General features: G+C 45.1%; 1 long non-coding RNA gene across 1 annotated transcript; it reads right to left on the reverse strand.

The window, feature by feature from the left end:
* Positions 1–1122: 1122 nt before the first annotated feature.
* Positions 1123–13058, reverse strand: LOC147110981 (uncharacterized). Its single transcript, XR_015080111.1, has 3 exons — positions 12269–13058; positions 9313–9394; positions 1123–1655 (listed from the first exon to the last, which is right to left on the reverse strand). It is a non-coding gene; the product is annotated as an uncharacterized LOC147110981 (long non-coding RNA).
* Between the last annotated feature and the right edge of the window lie 8152 nt (positions 13059–21210).

The following is a 21210-nucleotide window of genomic DNA, read 5'->3' on the forward strand; positions in this document are numbered from 1 at the left end:
GGACTGGGGTCATCAGCCAGGTGCACAAAGGATAGCCCTTGTCCCCGAGAAGCCATCCACGTGGGTGAGCCTGGGCTTCGAAAATGTCTGCCACAGAAGTCTGGCGCAGGATGAAGGCATCGTGGCTGCTGCCTGGAAAGCGGGCACTGACAGCTAGTATGAGCTGCCTGTGGTCACACACCAACTGGACGTTGAGCGAATGGTAGCCCTTCCAGTTGCGGTAATCCTCGGCTTTCTGTAGAGGTGCCCGCAAAGCCACATGCGTGCAGTCAATGGCGCCCTGGACCATGGGGAAGCCCGCTATTCTTCCAAATCCCATTGCACACTCTTGCTGCTTGTCCAGGGTCATGGGGAAGGAGATGTACTGACGTCTCCTTCTGAAAAGGGCATTGGTCACCTGGTGGATGCAGCAATGTACCGCGAACTGGGAGGTGTTGGCAATGTCCCCAGTAGCGGATTGGAAGGAGCCGGTGGCATAGAAGTTGAGAGCCACCATCACCTTCACTGCCATCGACAGAGACGTCCTGCTCCTCAGCTGTGGCTGCAGATCTCTGCGAAGCAGGTGGCAGATCTCAGTGACCACCTCCCTTCTGAATCGCAGCCTCCGAACACACTGCTCCTCAGACATGTTCAGATATGAGAACTGCTGGCGGTATAGCCTGGGTGGGTAAGGCCTCCTGTGCCGACGCCTGTTGGCCCTTCTCCATCTGGCCATGATTGGCACTCTCTCACGGCGTCTCTGAGCCCTTTGAATGCAATGCAGAAAGCCAACGTTTCCACCCATTGCAGCCCCCATTATATGTGGTGACTCAAGGCTATGGCACTGAAAGTGAAATCCAAGTGCAAAGCTCTGGCCTGAAGCCAGAAGTACCTGTGCGAGCGCTGGGTCAAAGCAGAAAGCTCTCTCCCTTTGTCTCTCTCCAAATATCTGTCTCTCACACAGAAGGATTGGCACAAAATGGCTGCCACTTATAATGCAGGAGGAGTCCCCTTTAAATAGCGCCCCCCGCAGCGACTGGGAACCGTTCCCCTCTACCAGTCGCTGGGGGCGCCAGGCGCACAGAAGGGGGCGCTACTGAAGTTTTGGATCGGGGCGCACCAAGGGCGTTGCACCATGAAATGACGTCAGGATCTGCGCGCACATCTGAGCGGGCGCTGCGGTTTTGCGCCACCGCTAAATTTTGACTGAAGTTCGCGAGAGGCGCAGATCGCGCCGCGCCCGGGCGCTAGCCGCTTCGCGCCCCACTTCTCCTCCTCCTAAGGCGCTAGCGGCTGACACTAACAACTGAATTTCTAGGCCCAAGTATATTGTCCATGCGTACCAGGAATGACATCATTTTTCATGATTACTGCAAATTTGACAGGAAACAGCTTTAAGTATTTTAATTGAAAACCTTTAAGAGCAGAGTGCTGTGTGTCATGCCAAAATGTCATTATTGACTGACAGATTCAGCATGAACGTCCAACAGTTTAATTTAAAAAAGGAAACCGTGCAAATTACAGTACTGAAACTCATCACATATTACATCTGTTTACATTTTTTTTTAAATGCTGCAGAGACTTCAATAAAGTCACTTGCAGATTGGGAGCTTGACCGGCCATTGACTATATTCTTCATAATACCATCTGATTGGGGGCTGACTCCTGTGGAAGAACTGAAACAAAAAATTTTAAACTAAGAGATTCAATCAATGGGCATATTAAGATTAAATGCTTCATAATTGGAGCCATTGTTTTCAATTGATCAGTAATGTGCATTCATTGCTTCTTGTGTGGGAAAACAAAAAAAGATTTAATACCTGTATGTTCATTCTTGGCAGATTGAAAGTTCATGAGAATGGGTGCATTAATCCTTTCAGCTACATCATAAACAAATGGCAGCACTGGGACATTTTCCACAATAAATGTACGCACCACTCAATATGCAGCACAATTTAATTCTTTCCACCTAATAAATTTAAGATTTCAAAAATGTCATACTTTCAATGGGAATTTACTGAGGGGAAAAAAGTGAAGAACGCTAACTTCTAAGCAAGAAAAAAACACAACATTAGGAAGCAGACATGCTCGAAGGAAATCTCATTGGCTTTCGTTAACCGAAGTGCATCTGCGACAAGTAGCTGCTGATGAAGAGCAGTCTGTGCATGGGATTTTTTTTTAAATAAAGAAAGCTGGTTAAAAAGAAACATTATTTAATAACCAGACACTGCTCGGGTAATTTTCACCACTGCAGTTGTCTTCCTCTTGAACTAAAGCTACAGGCCCCGACGGATTGCTAGGCCACAAACCCAGCAGATCTATTGGGGCGGGTTGTTGGAATTTGGGGAGGAGAGAAGACCTGCCAGTTTTATACTCAATTTAGGTTTTGCCCTAAATTCTGCCTGAATTGAAGGAGGGTGTAAAATGTGCCCACCCTAGCAAGAGTGCAGCCAGGATGTCCTAAAATCTGTAATTTCCACTCTAAGAGCTGCCCATCTAACCAATGCCATGATAAAGCCAGTGCATTTTAGAACGGCAGCTATGGAAGGCTGATGCTGCAATTTTAAAGTTGAATTTCATTGTGCTCTTATATAGAGACTAACAACTTTGCCTTGGATTGGTCTTTTGGCAACATTTTTGGTTTTTTTTTATTTGGAAGCTGCTAACTTCATTTGGAAATTTCCAACATTTTGTTTGGGAAATTTCCTTAAAGCTGCGTGTAGTAACCTGGGAGGTTATGAGTAACCTGATCCACCAGGTGGTGCTGTGGCAATTGGTCTCCTGAGTTAAGTCTGATCTGTACTGGTTGTACTCTTTGTTTTTGCTGCCTCATGGCAGTAGCTTTTATGTGCAAGTGTTGATTAAACCATGTTACGGAGTTAACCTGTGTCCGTCTCCATCTATGGCCACCTCAAGATACCACATATGGCGATGAGAATAAAGGACGGAAAAGTTTTGGTGGATCAGTCATAGTTAGGGAGTATTCGGAAGAGGTGCTCAGGTTGGTTAGCAACCTAGTCGGAAAAGCACGAGGCTAGGTCGCGGGAGTCGAAACGGAGTTTGATTTTTTGGCTGAAGTGACCGGACTCCAAGGATGGCAGGAACGGTAGGCCCCGTGGCACCTTTTGACAGCAAGTCGCAGTCTTGGGAGGAGTATTGTGAAATACTGAGCCATTTCTTTATGGCAAACGAGGTGGACAGTGCTGAAAAGAAAAGGGCCATTTTACTGAGTTGTGTGGGAGCGCAAACCTATACACGGATGAGGAATCTGCTGAGCCCGGAGCGGCCAGGAGAAAAATCTTTTGACGAGTTGGTGGGTCTACTAAAGAATCATTTCAATCCGAAACCTAGTGAAATAGTACAGAGATGGAAATTCAATTCGAGGATTAGGAGGCCGGAAGAAAGCGTTACTGAGTATGTGGAGGAGCTTCGGAAGCTCGCACAGGACTGTAATTTTGGAAATGCGCTCACAGTCATGTTAAGGGACAGGCTAGTATGCGGAGTTAACGATGACAGTATACAGCAAAGGTTGCTGTCAGAAGAAGGATTAACATTTGAGACAGCACTTAAAAAAGCACAAGCCATGGAGACGGCTAACAAGGACATTAAGGACTTAAACAGTATGAGCAAGGAGAAATGGAGTAAACCAGTGGGAGGAGCTGTTTTCAAGATGGAAGCTGGCGCGAAAAGTCCACCAGTCGGGGTTGGGGATTGCTACCGATGTGGCGGGACGAGCCATTATGCAAAAGACTGCAGGTTTGCAAAGGCAAAGTGCCACAATTGTGGAAAAATAGGGCACTTAAAGAAAGCCTGTAAAAGGGCAGTGACTGAGAGAAGCCGTGCTAAAGGGGCAAAGCATGCTAAAGGGGGGAGGGAGAAGTACACAAAGCGGGCAAATTACATACAAGAGGAGGAAGAGTCTAGTGAGTCGGTTTTCACTATATACAGTATAGACACTTCAAGGCCCAACGTACCCCCTCTCACTCAGTATTTGATCGTGAACGGAGGTCAAGTAAAGTTTGAGATTGACACCGGATGTAGTGTAACCATAATGCCGCAGACTGAGTACGCCAAGCTATGGGGGGAAGCCAAAGTACCAGAGCTAGGTACATGCCCCATTAGTCTCAAAACCTACACAGGACAGAAGGTGGACATTTTGGGGGCGGCCGAAGTACAAGTGGAACACAAAGGAGTCACCAAAGAGCTTACGGTGGTAGTGGTAGCAGGGTCAGGGCCAAAACTGTTAGGGCGAGGGTGGATCAATGAGTTGAGTGTGGACTGGCAGGCAATGAATAAAATGGAGGACAGTACAGAGGCACTGCAAGAAGTGCTGATGAAGCATGAGTTAGTGTTCAAGGACGAACTGGGCACCTTAAGGGGAGCCACAGCCAAGATTCATGTAGCCAGTGATGCCACGCCTCGTTTCTTTAAACCAAGGTCGGTACCTTTTGCAACGAAAACCAAGGTTGAGGCGGAACTAGATTGCCTGCTAAAGGACAAAGTAATAGAACCAGTGAAATTTTCAGACTGGGCGGCACCAATAGTCCCGGTATTGAAGCCCGACGGTAACGTAAGGGTGTGTGGTGACTATAAGTTAACAGTGAACAGAGTATCATCACTGGAACAGTACCCCCATTCTGAGAATGGAGGACATGTTAACATCGCTCGCTGGGGGAGAAAGATTCAGCAAACTGGACATGAGTCATGCGTATCAGCAGATATTGCTAGATGAAGAATCAAAAAAGTTTGTCACGGTGAACACGCACAAGGGGCTGTTCACGTATGCCAGGTTACCATTTGGTGTCAGTTCTAGCCCAGCAATATTCCAACGGACTATGGAGGGCATTCTGCAGGGCATTCCAAAGGTGGCCGTGTACTTAGATGATATTCTGCTAACAGGAAGTGACGATCAGGATCACTTAAAAACACTGGACAAAGTGCTACAGCGGCTGGAAGAGGCGGGGCTACGCCTGAAACGGAGTAAGTGTAGTTTCATGGAGAAGGAAGTTACATTCCTGGGACATCGGGTGGATGCCACAGGCCTCCTTCCTTTACCAGGGAAAGTGCGGGCAGTGCAGGATGCACCTGCACCCACCTCAGTGACTGAACTGAAAGCCTATCTAGGGCTCCTGAATTAGTATAACCGGTTTCTTCCAAACTTATCGATGCTGCTGGCACCCCTGCACAAACTGCTGAGAAAGGAGGAGCCATGGCGTTGGGGGCCAGAGCAAGCGAAAGTGTTTCAGCAGTCAAAGGAGCTACTTCAGTCCAGCAGGGTGTTAGTGCATTACGACGAGAAGAAGGAGCTGATAATGTCCTGCGACGCATCACCCAATGGAGTGGGGGCAGTGTTGGCCCACCGCATGCCAGATGGAGCGGAAAGCCCCATCGGGTTTGTTTCATGCACGCTCACAGCTGCGGAAAAGAACTATTCACAGCTTGATAAAGAGGGGTTAGCCATTATATTTGGAGTAAAGAAATTCCATAAGTACATATATGGGAGGAAGTTTGTAATCAGTACTGACCACAAGCCTCTTATTAGCTTACTGAATGAGATGAAAGTGGTGCCTCAAATGGCATCACAGAGAATAATGAGATGGGCAGTAATACTAAGAGCCTATGAATATGTGATCACATACAGAGCCGGCAAGGAAAACAGGAACGCGGCTGCTCTCAGCCGCCTGCCCCTCTCAAAATCTCCTCGCAGTACTTCCCCTGAGCAGCAAGTCCTGATGCTGGATCAGGAGATCAGTCCCCTGATGACTTCAGCGCAAATCCAGGGCTGGACAGCCAAGGACCCCGTTCTGTCTAGGGTCCGTGAGTATGTGTTGAAAGGCTGGCCAGATCACCGTGAGGGACCGGAGTTCACGCCATACAGACAGAGACAGCACGAGCTCAGTGTCCAAGATGGATGTGTGCTATGGGGAGCATGCATCATAGTCCCAGAGCGGGGACGCTCTACTTTGATGGAACAGTTGCATCAATCGCACCCAGGAATGACTAGAATGAAAGGACTGGCTAGGAGCTACCTGTGGTGGCCTAACTTGGATGCTGAAATTGAGTCAAAGATAAAGTCATGCACTATATGTCAGGAACAGAGGAAAGCACCTGCCGGGGCACCACTCCATCCCTGGGAGTGGCCCAGCAAACCCTGGAGGAGAATTCACATAGACTATGCGGGACCTTTTAGGGGCAAAATGTTTTTGGTGCTGGTAGACGCTCACTCAAAGTGGATCGACGTTTATCCAGTGAGCTCTGCAACGACTGATGCCACACTGAATTGTCTCAGGAACAGCTTCAGCACGCATGGTATTCCAGAAATGATTGTATCCGACAATGCACAGTGTTTTGTTAGTGAAGGGAGCAAAGAATTCATGGTAAGGAATGGAATCACACATGTCACTTCGGCTCCATATCACCCAGCCTCAAATGGGTTAGCCGAGCGAGCCGTGCAGACTTTTAAGGAGCTCATGAGGAAGAGCTCAGGTGACACCCTGGAGACCAAGCTCAATAGAGCCTTGTTTAGTTATCGTATAACACCCCAAGCTACCACGGGGCTTTCTCCGGCTGAGTTGATGATGGGGAGAAAGTTGCGGTGCACGTTAGACCTGATACACCCAGATCTCAAAAGCAAGGTTGAGACAAAACAAACAAACCAAAAAGCATACCATGACAAACATACTAAAGCTTGCCATTTCACCATAGGGGACTCTGTGTACACCCGGAACTTCGGCTACGGACCTAAATGGATATCAGGACTAATCCAGGACATTACAGGACCTGTGTTGTACTCCGTGTTACTAGGGGATGGTCGAGGGGTTTGTCGGCATGTGGATCAGCTTTTCAGCTGGCAGCAGGGGGAACTGCCTCAGATGGAACAAAGGGCAGTAGAGGAGGCTGTTCCAGGACCCAGCACGGCTTATAAGGTGCCAGTGGACACTGGTACTGCCAGGCCACAGCGGGACAGAGTAAAACCAACATCAGAGACTACTCCAATCTCAAGTGCGAGTGAATCCGAGAATCCACCACAAGTGGAATTAAGACGTTCACAAAGGATTCGCAAGCAACCAGAAAGACTTATACAAACCTGTTAAATTAGTCAGGGGTTAACCATGGTTAGAGCATACTGGTTAATTAAAACGTAGTACCTAGTAAGGGTTATTGTTTAAGAATTGCATACGGCAATCTTAAGGGGGGGAGGAGTGTAGTAACCTGGGAGGTTGTGAGTAACCTGATCCACCAGGTGGTGCTGTGACAATTGGTCTCCTGAGTTAAGTCTGATCTGTACTGGTTGTACTCTTTGTTTTTACTGCCTCATGGCAGAAGCTTTTATGTGCAAGTGTTGATTAAACCATGTTACGGAGTTAACCTGTGTCCGTCTCCATCTATGGCCACCTCAAGATACCACACTGCGTTTGGCTGCAGTGTGGGATTCCCAATGGTGAATCCTCTCTTTATGATATACATGTTGGAGAAGAGAGAAGAAGAGGAACAGCAAAGAAGACAGCACCGGAGATCCAGGCCAGGGCTGCCAACCCTCCTGCATTGTCCAGGAGGTTCCTAGAATTATGGGTTGCTCTCCCATGCACTGCTGCTAGCAACCTGGAAGAAAACCCAGGAAATATCTCCACAAAAGGTGGTAAAATCCAGCTGATAACCGGGAGGGCAGGAAAGCCAATAACCCTAAATGGGGGTGTGGGGGGTATAAATTTAATGCTGAAATATTAACATCCAGCCCTGCAGCATTCCAATTTTCCCCTTAATTTGAACTGTACATACAAAGTCCTAAAAAGGGATTTGGTCAGATGGTCACATAGAGACAATTAATTTCTTCCACCTGTGAAAGCTATTGATAGGACTGAGAGAGAACTCTCTGGTGCTACTGTCCTAAGGGAAGGCAGAATCTTCATAGCCTTGCAAGCCCTCCAAAATGATGCTCCGGAGAACTGGGAATCTGGTAGATATTGCTCTTTCCATTATCTCTAATCAGTCAACAGTCAAAATCTACATATTGGAAGTAATAATTTTACTCCAGCCTCTGTGTTTGTGGGACTTAAGCAGAGGTTCCTGCAGCTACCACTCGCACTAGGTTGGTCTATGTTGTCGAGAAGCCTTCTCTCGCACTATCACAAAGGAGCATATTGGATTTTACTGCTAGCCCTGCCACCTCCTGTACATTTTTAGAGAGGCTTTGCAGTGCCTTTGTATGAGTTTCATGCTTTGCTAGAGTGCTTCTTTTCATGGCAGGGTCCTTGAGATCATCCAAATGCTCCTTTACCAGGGGCTATCTTTTCCTTAGCCTCTGCTCAAGAACATACTTTTGTATTTCCATTACCTCTTCCTCTGGCTTCCTTATGTATCTTACAGCACCCAGTGTCCATTCCTCATCTATACAATCTGTATCCCTCAAGTGACTCTCTGGGCTAGTGAATGAGAGGGTAAAGGACAGTGCGGGTGAATTTCTACTGGCTGTCCTTGCCATTGAGGGTCCCACTACTAGCTCATTTTTTTCTCTGCCTCTTCTTTCTTGCTTCCATCTCACAGAGCGAGCAAAAGACAGAAATGTAATGAGTTTGCTGTTATCCATTTTTCCTTCCTGTTCTTCTCATGAGTGGCAGGAAACTGATTTTTTTAAATCTTTGAACATTAGCACATAAACCAATTGTGGGTATCGAACCTCACACTTCCTCTTCCCCTATCGTCTCAGCTGAGTGGGATCCCTGCCTTTCAAATGCCCCTTTCTGCTGCTGGGCTAATGGAGGAATGTCAGCGGTTCCTCCTGTAGCTTCTTGTTCCCAAATATCATGTGCCATTTATTCCTACACGAGAACAGAATGTTACTTTCCGGCACAGAGTGGTTTATTTGACAACTATTGGAGAACCTGCATCACTTTTCTTATGGAACTTGCACAGAGAAACTAATTCTTCAAAGGGCATACATGCATTGCAGATTTTTCTAGTAATAATATTGTAATTGTTCCATGTGAAGGAGTCTACATAGTTAAATTAGTTAAGTTTGTTATTGCACTTATAAGGTTAATATCAGTCTGTAGTCCAAGTTCAAAATATCAATGAATGGCAGTTTCTGAATCCAAGTCATTGATGGGAATTAGAATCAGTAGTGGTCCCAAGATTGAGCCTTGGGACACCCCACTTTGTAATTCCTCTACCCGGATATAACTCTCCGAACAAGTATCTTTTGTTTTCTACCTTTCAGCCAATTTCTTATCCATACCCAAGAATGCCCACATCTTTGAGCATAACTGAAGACTTTTATGTGGAATTTTGTCAAATGCCTCCTGAAGTCTAGGTGCAACACATCATATGACTTACCACAGTCCACTTGGGATGTCAATTCCTCAAAGAAGGCGATTGGTCTGGAGGATGCTCCCTTTCTGAATCCATGTTGACCATACTGATCCCCATTGGAATGATTTGAATCAGGGAGCAAAACCCAATGCAGATAGAGAGAGATATTAGAAGGGCTTAAACAGAACATACATACACACAGACACCAATATTCTACCATTGAATCCTGGTTACCCCACTGCTGCTTTCAGTAAAAAGCTGGGACTCGTATAAGCTGCTGAATATCATTTTGTAATATTTGTAGCCCAGATCATTTAATCACTTGAGCTACATCTGAATCTTATGAGACATGTCATTATACACAGTGTGATCAAGCAGTTAATATGTGAAAGTCTGCTGAATCGAGCCGGCAGTGTACAGGAGTGAATGGAAATGGATTTGTTTCAATGTAATGAGAAGGGTTTAAGCAGAATTGACCAGTTAGCTGTAATCCACGGCATGCAGCAGGACAATTCTATAAGGAAAACCAGACCACAGTTGCATCTCCTGTAGGCCACTTCATCATGGTCCTGCAATGTAATTTTATCTCAATAACTCTTTGAAAAATAAAATTTCATTCAATGCAAGAGTTTAAAGTTAATTTTTTTTATTACCATACTAATACTGCACTTTTGCACTATAAAGTAATTAGGAATGAGAGTAAATGAACTTGAAATCGTTTAAAGGTCAGTTTCTAAGTAGGTTAAACTCTCAATTTAATGAGCACATATAATCTGTAGAAAAACACAATTTGCATAATTCTTTCAATAATCCCTTTTAAATGTTACATGGTCATTATTAGCTAAACCATAGCCAGAAACTTTCCTGCATGGTATTTATGAGGAGAAGGTGAAGAGCATAACTCATACAACTTGTAATTGCATTAGACAGCCAGAATGTATATAAATCAATGGGAACAATCATAAAATCCAGAATTTCTTGTACAAGGCCCAACCATCCCCACAGAATTAAGATAATGCTTCTGCTGTTCTTTACTAGGTCAAACAAAGAATGAATGAGGTAGTCAATTGCGTGCCATTAACAGAGAGTATTTATGACTTAGTGAAGAAAGAGAATTCTACTAAAAGGCTTTATCAGCAGAGTTCCAAGAAATGGTTCATGAACTCGATGGGCCGAAATGGCCTCTATCTGCACTGTGGGGTTTCTGTGAACACAGACCTTAAGCCTTAAAATATATCAATGTTGATCGATAGACGTTTGTTGAGTAAGGGTATCAAGGGATATGGAACAAAGGCAGGTAAATGGAGTTATGGTACAGATCAGCCATGATCTCATTGAATGGTGAAAGAGGTTCGAGGGGCCTACTCCTGCCCCTATGTTAATTTACTGAGTTATTGGAAAAAGCAACAGTCTAGGTTTTATGTTTTACCAAAAATAAACAATAAGGCCAATAATGGATTCAGAGGCATGCATTGTTCACAAGGCTCTGTAAGGCCCGGTTTCAATGAGTAGGCTCCCAAAATACGACTGTTGCGTTTGAACAGTGCCCAGTCGACTAAGTGCTCATGTAGAATGGGCACTGCAACTTTCAGTTTGGATCTCAAAGCTTAAAGCTACCACAAACTGTAGAACCAGGACTATGGGATGGAGCTCAGAACAGGGAAAGTGTGAAGACAGTTTAAATTTAACTACTTTACGCAGAGGCTGGTAAACAAGTGGAATGGGAGACCGGGGAAATAGAGAGTGTGGATTTCCATTCTCCCCTGCTGGCCAGCTACCAGCATTCAAATGAGTCCCAACAGTTAAAATCCGTCAGGCCTCTGACTCACATTTCTGCGGGGGATTGCTGTCTGGTCCCACCAGGAGTTAAAATGGTCCCTTTATTTTATGATACAGGTGTGGTTGGCTCCAATGCTGCTAATGAAAGTGTGCATTGTGTGTCTTCTCCTTCCTTCGAAGTGTTTCACCCAGTGGGAGGAGGAAGTGAAGTGAATGGCTGCTGGATGCTGTTGTATGCCTTTTAGGGATGGAGGTGACCCAGTAACTCCTTGTGCTCAGCACCAAGGAAAATTGGTCAATCCCAGACGATCAGTTTTTGGTACCAGCATTCCATATTTTCCAGATTAGCGGTTTCAAAAGTAAAAAATTGGAGGATAGGAAAAAAGGACACGGATACCCGAGGATGGGCATAACTTTACAGATTAGGGTAGTTTGGCACACAATGTAAACAGAGAATTTGTTGGGGTTGCAGGAAGGGACGGACAAATCTGCTCAGTAAGAATTAGAGTCTGGCTACAGTCCAGCCACTTTAGTTCCAATTACTTCAAAATTCCTTCAAAAATGCAACACTGAATTGGTGCTCATAGTTCATTCACATACGGTCTCAAACTATCAGCAATTAATTTTTACCTTTCCATTAGTTGTATTTTAAGAATATTGTGAAACAGCAGTATCGTTTGGAAACTGCCAGAATATCTTTCCCAGTATTGCTCAGTGAAATTAAACATTTCATTTGTTAGGGTGAACCATATTAGTTCCAAACAATACATCATTTTAAAAACAATATTACTATCTGCTCTGTACATGAAGCTAAACACATTTATTAGACTTTATAGTTCACTTGTGATACATCATTTAATCCCTACAACAGATAAATGATGTATTACAGCTGTGTTTCTACTGGAATAGATTGCAAATACAACATAGAGGTGACAACAAATGTTTTCATAGAGAAATTGGTTTATCTATTATCATAAATGAGTAATTGTCTTCAAATAATTATGCAGCATCTTCTGGTGAATACACAATGTAACAAAGATTAAAGTTTAAAGGAAGGGAGAAGTAATATGCCTGCTACAGTTTTGTGATTTGCAACCATTTGAGTATGAATCCCAACATTTCATGCATCATAATTGTCGGGTCTGTACATTTCAGAAAATCATCAATTACTCTTCAGGTACCAAAAACTTTTGATGCCAACCTTTAAGTTAAAGGAAATATGCAGCCTTGCGTATCAGGACTTCAAATGGACGGAGAAGCAACATCTGAAATGAACACGATATGAATCATTGTCCTTCGGCAGCAACGGAAAGAACCCGAGTTCTGCAGCCTTTTGACCGAGGCCACTTGGAAGGACGCTTCTACAATAGCCAGCAATCATTAAGACAGACCATTAGATTCACCTCAACTCAGTAATCAACCTCTCCCAATAAATCTGAGCATTTTATAGTCAGATATATGCTATTTACTTAAGGTAAAAACTCATTGATAAATGGTTTATTAAACTTGCATTCAAAGTATGAATGTAATCCACTCACAAAGAATGGATTCATCCTCCATCTGCTTGGGCCATGGGCTCTTTGTAAATGTTAATAACACAGATGCTACCTGGTAATTTTGATAGGAGCAACTATCTAGGCTTTTTAGCAGCTTTTCTGCTGCTTGAAATCATTCCCAACTGGTTGAGAGACATATTGATTTACAATGTACATTACTGTTTCAATACATCTCCTGGGCTCCTTACAGAACTGGCTGCCAGGACATTTCCTGAGTGACTGAAATCTTGTACATTATCAAAGAACAGACTTATTTCAGAGAAACAAACCTATTTCTCAAATTTACAAGTAGATTTGTAGAACCTGTATATGTTCACAAAGCTGTAGATACCCTTTCTAAAAAAAAATTTGCAAAATTATGCTACAGCCCTGGAAGTATTCATTTTAAACACCTCGATGTACTGCATTTTCAATACTGATCCAGGATATCATTAAAATAAGTATTACCACAAAAATTATTTAAAAGTTAATGCAATTTAGCTTGGTAATAACATTCTATGAAGTTACTAGATGATGTGATGTTCAAGGCATTTTGTGCTAAATTTTCTGTTTAAACCAAATGTTACAGTTAATGGTAATTGGAATCTGTGCTGTACCATTAGTGTCAGCGGTGGCTCAGTGGGTAGCACCATTGTCTCAAAGTCAGAAAGGTTGTGGGTTCAAGTCCCACTCCAGGAGAATTGAGCAGGTGCACACTGCACTGTCGGAGGTACTGTCTTTTGGATGAGACATTAACTCTCTCCGGTGGATGGAAAAGAGCCTATGGCACTATTTTGAAGAAGAGCAGGGCATTGGCAGTGTCCTGGCCAATTTATCTCTCAGTCAACATCACTAAAAACAGATTATCTGGTCATTATCACATTGCTGTTTGTGGGAGCTTGCTGTGCGCAAACTGGCTGCCGCATTTCCTACGTTACAAAAATATTTAATTGGCTGTAAAGCATTTTGGGACATGAAAGGCGCTATATAAATGCAAGTCTTTCTTTCCTTGATCAACCAGTACGGTGAAAGTTTTTGATTTTTCGATCATTTTCTGAACGTAACCAAGTGTTGGTAAACCTCATGTTTCTAAGAGGATGCAAAATTTAAATGATGTTCTTATATTTGATATCTTCATGTTCCACCCAGAACTAGGTTCTTCTCATAAACCTTGATTTTGAAATGGGGCAGCCATTGTTGTTTGAACACTACTTTCTAACTCTCAAGAAGAAATTAACTAACTAACATTATCCAAACTGGCCTATATAAGAAATGCCTCTCCGAAGCTGAAACAGATGCACGTTATGCACAAAGGCGACGATAAAATTAATTTTTCAAGGGGGTGCTATGTTGATTTTAATTCTTGTAAGTAACTGACGACAGTTATAATGTAATACAGCTTTAGCGATTACATAAGCAATATTTTCCATCAAATATTCAGAACTGCATCTTATGTACAAAAGCAGGCTGAGATAAGATTTTGTCGGTGAGCTAAATGCAATTAAAACGTTATTGAAAAATGAGATCATTTTACATTCCAAACCTTTTGCAATATAATAATGACTAGCAGAGCAGGTTTTCACTACAACACCTGAGACCTTGTGTTGGAGTCCCAGAGGCAGCCAACACACAAAGTCAGCTTCATCGTATGTAATAAATTTAAGTCAGTTCTCGGCTGCATAGCTAGCAAGGGTATCCTCACTGAACAAAACCTATATCCTGACCATCAAACACTGACAGTTTGCCTCATCCATGGTGCGGGGCTGACCATGTTTTTTAGGCTATTCAACAACCTTGCCAATCCAATTTTACAAGTTATAACTCAAGCCTAAAGAGAACACTTTGCTAGAGAAATTAAATGATGAGAGAAATGACAGATTACACTCAAACAGCAGATTTTTATTACCAAGTTTTTCCACAAAAGTCAAGTATATTATGAAGTGGTACTACTATTGACCAAACTTACCTTGGTCGGTTTCCAAAAAACATTTAGTGACCATCCATTTACTCTGCTAAAATGAGCCAAAACTTCACTTTCACCTTCTCACATTTGCAGCTTGATTATAATTGAAAACCCCAGTTTAAAAGCTAAACTATTGCACTTAACATCTGTACTACATCAGTTAGATCAGCAGCCTTGCAATTTACCATTAACTGTTCTTGTATGTATAATCATCTGCTCACAAATTCGAAAACAACTGTCTATCCCTGGTCCTCACCCCACCACACACAAAGGGCTGGATTTTCCGGCCGGTGGCGGGTTCGGTCTTCAGCGGGTTGTTGCAGCCGCCCTCCATTAAGGATTTTCCCTAGATTGGCCTCATTAAGGCCGACTGGGCCGGCTAGCCAGCCCGATCGGTGGGTGCGGGTCGGCTGCGCTGCCCGCGCTTGATGACGCGCTAGGAACCTGGATATTTAAGGGGGCCATGTCCCCTTTGCTTTTCACTTTCTTTCTTCTGCTTTTGAATGCTGGTTGCTGCAGGAATGGCCACACAATGCTCCAAGGCTGCTCCCCATTTCAATGATGACTCCCTCAATGCTCTTGTGGAAGGAGTAAGAGGACGAAAGGAGGTCCTCTTCCCTTCCGATGGACGGAGGAAGCCTCCTCAGCACACAAAGGCAGCCTGGCTGCAAATTGCTGAGGAGGTAAGTGCATGGTCTTTGTGTACACGCACCTGGGTGCAGTGTAGGAATAGGTTCAATGACCTGATGCACTCAGCAAAAGTGAGTTTATCATCACACTTACCTTCAATCTGCTTCCCATCTCTTCTCATCCCCATTACTCTGCATTGGCAACCTACTCCTGCACATCCCAACTGACCCTAACATCCCTTGTACCCTTAACCATCCCTCTCTCTCCATGTACAGAATCACTTCACCATCCTACTATGCAGCCCTCACACTCTCTCTCACTGTTATGCAATGACAACTATCAATGCACAGGGAGGGACCTTGGTATTGGCACCTCACTCCATCTTTGTCTCCCTCTAAACATCTGTGTTATCCATTCTTAACACTGACTCCATCAATCTCGCTGAAACTCCACTTGTGTCCCTCATTGCAGGAAAAGAGAGCCCATAATAAGAGGGAGAGGGGGAGGACAGGAGGAGGCCCACCATCCCTGGCGTATATAACGACCGCGGACCAGTCAGCTCTGGAGATCGTTGGAGATGCAGAGGAGCTGGAAGTGGGGGACGGAGAGACAGGCACAGTGCAGCAAGCTGGTGACAGAATTGACTTGCAACCCTATCATTTTGTTTTCATGAGTGACTGATATGGCATCTGAGGCTCATAGAAATATAGTTATGATCATCTGCACAATGGGATGTGTCTGCTACGTTAATATCACATGTCTAACTCATGCCTTTACTCCCCCACAGGACCATCGAGATCCCCCCTCCCCACTGTCCATGAGGAAGAGCCAGAGGACTCCTCAGAGGAACCTGCAGCCTCTGAGGGAGCAGCGTCAGCAGAAATTAGCGCACCCAGCACCAGCGCAAAGACGCCCACCTTGGTGGGTAGTTTGCGAGATAGAGTAGTGTTGTCACCTGGTGTATCACAGCTCACAAGTGAGCATGAGCAGATGGTGGAGACAGGGACAGCAGTGGAGAGTCCTCGTCGGAGGCCGAAGGGCACTCCTATCTGCCCAGCTGCATGTAGACGCTGTGCCTCTGGGGCCACCCAGAAAGAGAGCGATGCTGGAGCTTCAGGAACAAGTGCAGGAGGCTCTAATTGGGTTTGCATCCACGGTAACTGCAAGTGTGCAGAGAATGGAGGAGTCCATATCAAACATGAGCAATGCTGTGGTACATGCATTGGCGAATGTAGGTACCGCCATGGAAAGGATGGCCACCTCCATGGAGGATATAAATCGCCAGACTCAGGAGAACATGGTAACACTTCTAAATAGATGGTCATCTATGGAGGATAGATGGGCTTCTATTGAGGAGCAAAACCAAATGTTCATGGACATCCGTGTTATGAGGAATATCAGCACAGAAATGGGTCCTCATGACCCCACTGATGTGCAGCAAAGTGCTCTCCAGCTACTTGCTAGCAGTGAAGTGCAGGTGACCCATGAGAGGGATGGTGGTGGTCGACAACAAGGCAGTGTGGGCTCCTCACCAAGGGCACACACTCCCATGCCACTACGGAGCCCTCGGTCAGAGCCCCAAATGCCTCACCCAACTGATATGACCGTCTCTGCCCCTGCATATACGCAGGAGGAGCAGAGTGTTACGGAGCTCTCCAAGGCGTCCAAACCCAGAGGTCACCCACCAAAGGTGTCTAAGCAGGCACAGCAGGGAAGTGAGCAGGGTGCCTCTACATCTGCTGAAGCCATAGGGGAAGCACCACGTAGAAGCATGCGTAAGAGAACGCTAAAGCACAAATAGTCACAAGGGTACTCACTTGGCTGATTTCATAGTATACCATTTTACTTTTGTCATGTTTATTTCTAGTGTATAGAAATATAGAAAAATAGGAGCAGGAGTAGGCCATTTGGCCCTCCGAGCCTGCTCTGCCATTCAATATGATCATGGCTAATCCTCTATCTCAATACCATATTCCCGCTCTCTCCCCATACAACTTGATGCCTTTTGTGTCTAGAAATCTATCTATCTCCTTCTTAAATATATTCAGTGACTTGGCCTCCACAGCCTTCTGTGGTAAAGAATTCCACAGGTTCACCACCCTCTGAGTGAAGAAATGTCTCCTCATCTCAGTCCTAAATGTCCTACCCCGTATCCTGAGACTGTGACCCCTCGTTCTAGACCTCCCAGCCAGGGGAAACATCCTCCCTGCTTCCAGTCTGTCTAATCCTGTCAGAATTTTATACGTTTCAATGAGATCCCCTCTCATTCTTCTAAACTCTAGTGAATACAGGCCTAGTCGACCCAATCTCTCCTCATACGACAATCCTGCCATCCCACAAATCAGTCTGGTAGAACCTTCGCTGCACTCCCTCTATGGCAAGTATATCCTTTCTTAGGTAAGGAGACCAAAATTGCACACAGTACTCCAGGTGTGGTCTCGTCAAGGCCCTGTACAACTGTAGTAAAACATCCTTGCTCCTATACGCAAATCCTCTTGCAATGAAGGTCAACATACCATTTGCCTTCCTAACTGCTTGCTGCACCTGCATGTTTGCTTTCAGTGACTGGTGTACAAGGACACCCAGGTCCCTTTGTACATCAGCATTTCCCAATCTATCACCATTTAAATAATACTCTACCTTTCTGTTTTTCCTACCGAAGTGGATAACTTCACATTGATCCATGTTATACTGCATCTGCCATGTATTTGCCCACTCACTCAACTTATCTAAATCGCCTTGAAGATTCGGTTCATCCGCCAGCGTCGGCGGGAATCCTGAGCGGCAGAGCGGGGCTATAAAAGGCCCCAGAGACCAGGTAAGGCCTCACAGCGTCGGCGGGAATCCTGAGCGGCAGAGCGGGGCTATAAAAGGCCCCAGAGACCAGGTAAGGCCTCACAGCGTCGGCGGGAATCCTGAGCGGCAGAGCGGGGCTATAAAAGTCCCAGAGACCAGGTAAGGCCTCACAGCGTCGGCGGGAATCTCGAGCGGCAGAGCGGGGCTATACAAGTCCCAGAGACCAGGTAAGGCCTCACAGCGTCGGCGGGAATCCTGAGCGGCAGAGCGGGGCTATAAAAGTCCCAGACACCAGGTAAGGCCTCACAGCGTCGGCGGGAATCCTGAGCGGCAGAGCGGGGCTATAAAAGGCCCCAGAGACCAGGTAAGGCCTCACAGCGTCGGCGGGAATCCTGAGCGGCAGAGCGGGGCTATAAAAGTCCCAGAGACCAGGTAAGGCCTCACAGCGTCGGCGGGAATCTCGAGCGGCAGAGCGGGGCTATAAAAGTCCCAGAGACCAGGTAAGGCCTCACAGCGTCGGCAGGAATCCTGAGCGGCAGAGCGGGGCTATAAAAGTCCCAGAGACCAGGTAAGGCCTCACAGCGTCGGCAGGAATCCTGAGCGGCAGAGTGGGGCTATAAAAGGCCTCAGAGACCAGGTAAGGCCGACCAATCTCCAGTCTGGGAACTCGGAGGGAAGGAGAGAGGTAAAAAGTAATCCAAGTGTGACGTCACCAGAAAGCGGGTAAGTGATTGGTTGGTGAGTATTTCTCCCTTTTTAAGCTTAAATCTCTTTGGTTTATAGTTTCTAAGGTGTGATATTCACCATCTAGAATCGGGGCAGAGGATATTTAAGAATAATATTAATAAATTTAATTAATTACATAGAATGGGAGATCAGGTGATGTGTTGCTGCTGCAATATGTGGGAGCTGGTGAACACCATTGATGCTCACGGTGATCACATTTGCAGTAAGTGTTGGCTGCTCGAGGAACTCCTGCTCCGTGTTGAAGAGCTGGAGTCCGAGCTTCAAACACTGAGACACATCAGGGAGGGGGAGAGTTACCTGGACTCTGTGTATCACGAGGTATTCACACCAATTACATTAATTAATTCAGATGTAGTCCGTGGCCAGGGTCAGGATGGTGTGACTAGAAGTGAGGCAGGTACGGGGATCCAGGAGGTAGTGTTGGAGGAGCCGCAGCCCTTGCACTTGTCCAACAGGTTCGAGGCTCTTACTCCCTGTGAGGATGGGAACAGGGACTGCGGGGAGGATGAGCAACCTGACCACAGCACCGTGGAGCAGGGGGCCATTCAAGTGGGGGGAGTTAAAAGAAATGTTGTAGTGGTAGGGGATAGTATCGTTAGGGGGATAGATAGAGTTCTTTGCAGCCGAGAGCGAGAGTCCCGAAGGCTGTGTTGCCTGCCCGGTGCCAGGGTTAAGGACATCTCCTCTGGACTGGAGAGAAACTTGGAGTGGGAGGGGGAGGATCCAGTTGTCGTGGTCCATGTTGGTACCAACGACATAGATAGGACAAGGAAGGAGGTTCTGCTGAGGGAGTTTGAGCAGCTAGGGGCCAAATTAAAAAGCAGAACAACAAGGGTAATAATCTCTGGATTATTACCTGAGCCATGAGCGAATTTGGCTACGACAAATAAAATTAGAGAGTTAAATGCGTGGCTCAAAGACTGGTGTGGGAGAAATGGGTTTTGCTTCCTGGGACACTGGCACCAGTGCTGGGGCAGGAGGGAGCTGTTCCGTTGGGACGGGCTTCACTTGGCCAGTGCTGGGACTAGAGTCCTGGCGGATCATATAACTAGGGCTGTAGAGAGGGCTTTAAACTAACTAGTGGGGGGGAGGTTCCTAGAGAGCAAATAATAAAAATGACAACAGAGAAGGTCATAGACTTTGGTAGCAGTGGGGAAATTAAAAACCAGAGCGTGCCAGGAAGGGGCAGAAGGTATGGAGTAAAAGGGCAAGTAATAAAAAGGGCAAAAGCAGGAACTAAGTGTCACAAAACATATTTGAAAGTTCTCTATCTGAATGCACATAGCATTCGTAACAAAATAGATGAGTTAATGGCACAAATAACTACATATGGGTATGATCTTGTGGCCATTACAGAAACATGGCTGCAGGGTGACAATGCCTGGGAATTAAACATACCAGGTTATTTAACGATCAGGAAGGACAGGCAGGAAGGAAGGGGAGGTGGGGTGGCTATGTTAATAAAGGAAGGAATCACTGTAATACAGAGAAATGATATTGGGTCAAAAGATCAGGTTAATGAAACAGTTTGGGTGGAGGTAAGGAATAATAAGGGGAAAAAAACACTAGTGGGCGTAGTCTACAGGCCTCCGAACAGTGGCAACTCTGTTGGACGGAGTATCAATCAGGAAATAGTTGAGGCTTGTAATAAGGGAACATCTATAATTATGGGGGATTTTAACTATCATATTAATTGGACAAATCAAATTGGGCAGGGCTGCCTTGAGGATGAGTTCATTGAGTGTATTAGGGATGGGTTTCTTGAACAGTATGTAACTAAACCGACCAGGGGGAAAGCAACCTTAGATCTGGTCCTGTGTAACGAGACAGGATTCATTAAAAATGTCCTAGTAAAGGATCCACTTGGAATGAGTGACCATAACATGGTTGAATTCCATATTCAATTAGAGGGTGAGAAGGTTGGATCTCAAACAAGCGTGCTAAGCTTGAATAAAGGAGACTATGAAGGTATGAGAGCAGAATTGAGTAGAGTGGATTGGGAAAATAGATTAAAGTGTAAGACGATACATGATCAGTGGTGTACATTTAAGGAGTTATTTTATAACTTCCAAAAAATATATATTCCACTGAGAAGAAAAGGGTGTAAAAGAAAAGACAGCCATCCGTGGCTAAGTAAAGAAATTAAGGATAGTATTCGACTAAAAACAAGGGCATATAAGGTAGCCAAATCTAGTGGGAGGATAGAGGATTGGGAAAACTTTAAAAGACAGCAAAAAATAACAAAAAGATTGATTAAGAAAGGGAAGATAGATTATGAAAGTAAATTAGCAAAAAATATAAAAACAGATAGTAAGAGTTTTTATAGTTATATAAAAAGAAAAAGGGTGGCTAAAGTAAATGATGGTCCCTTAGAGGATGAGACCGGGAAATTAATGGTGGGAAATATGGAGATGGCAAAAACACTGAATGAATATTTTACATCAGTCTTTACAGTAGAAGACACTAAGAATA

This window comes from Somniosus microcephalus, chromosome 11, assembly GCF_052327205.1.
Source record: "Somniosus microcephalus isolate GS21.2 chromosome 11, FLI_Smic_1.0, whole genome shotgun sequence".
In the NCBI taxonomy this organism is placed as follows: Eukaryota; Metazoa; Chordata; class Chondrichthyes; order Squaliformes; family Somniosidae; genus Somniosus; species Somniosus microcephalus.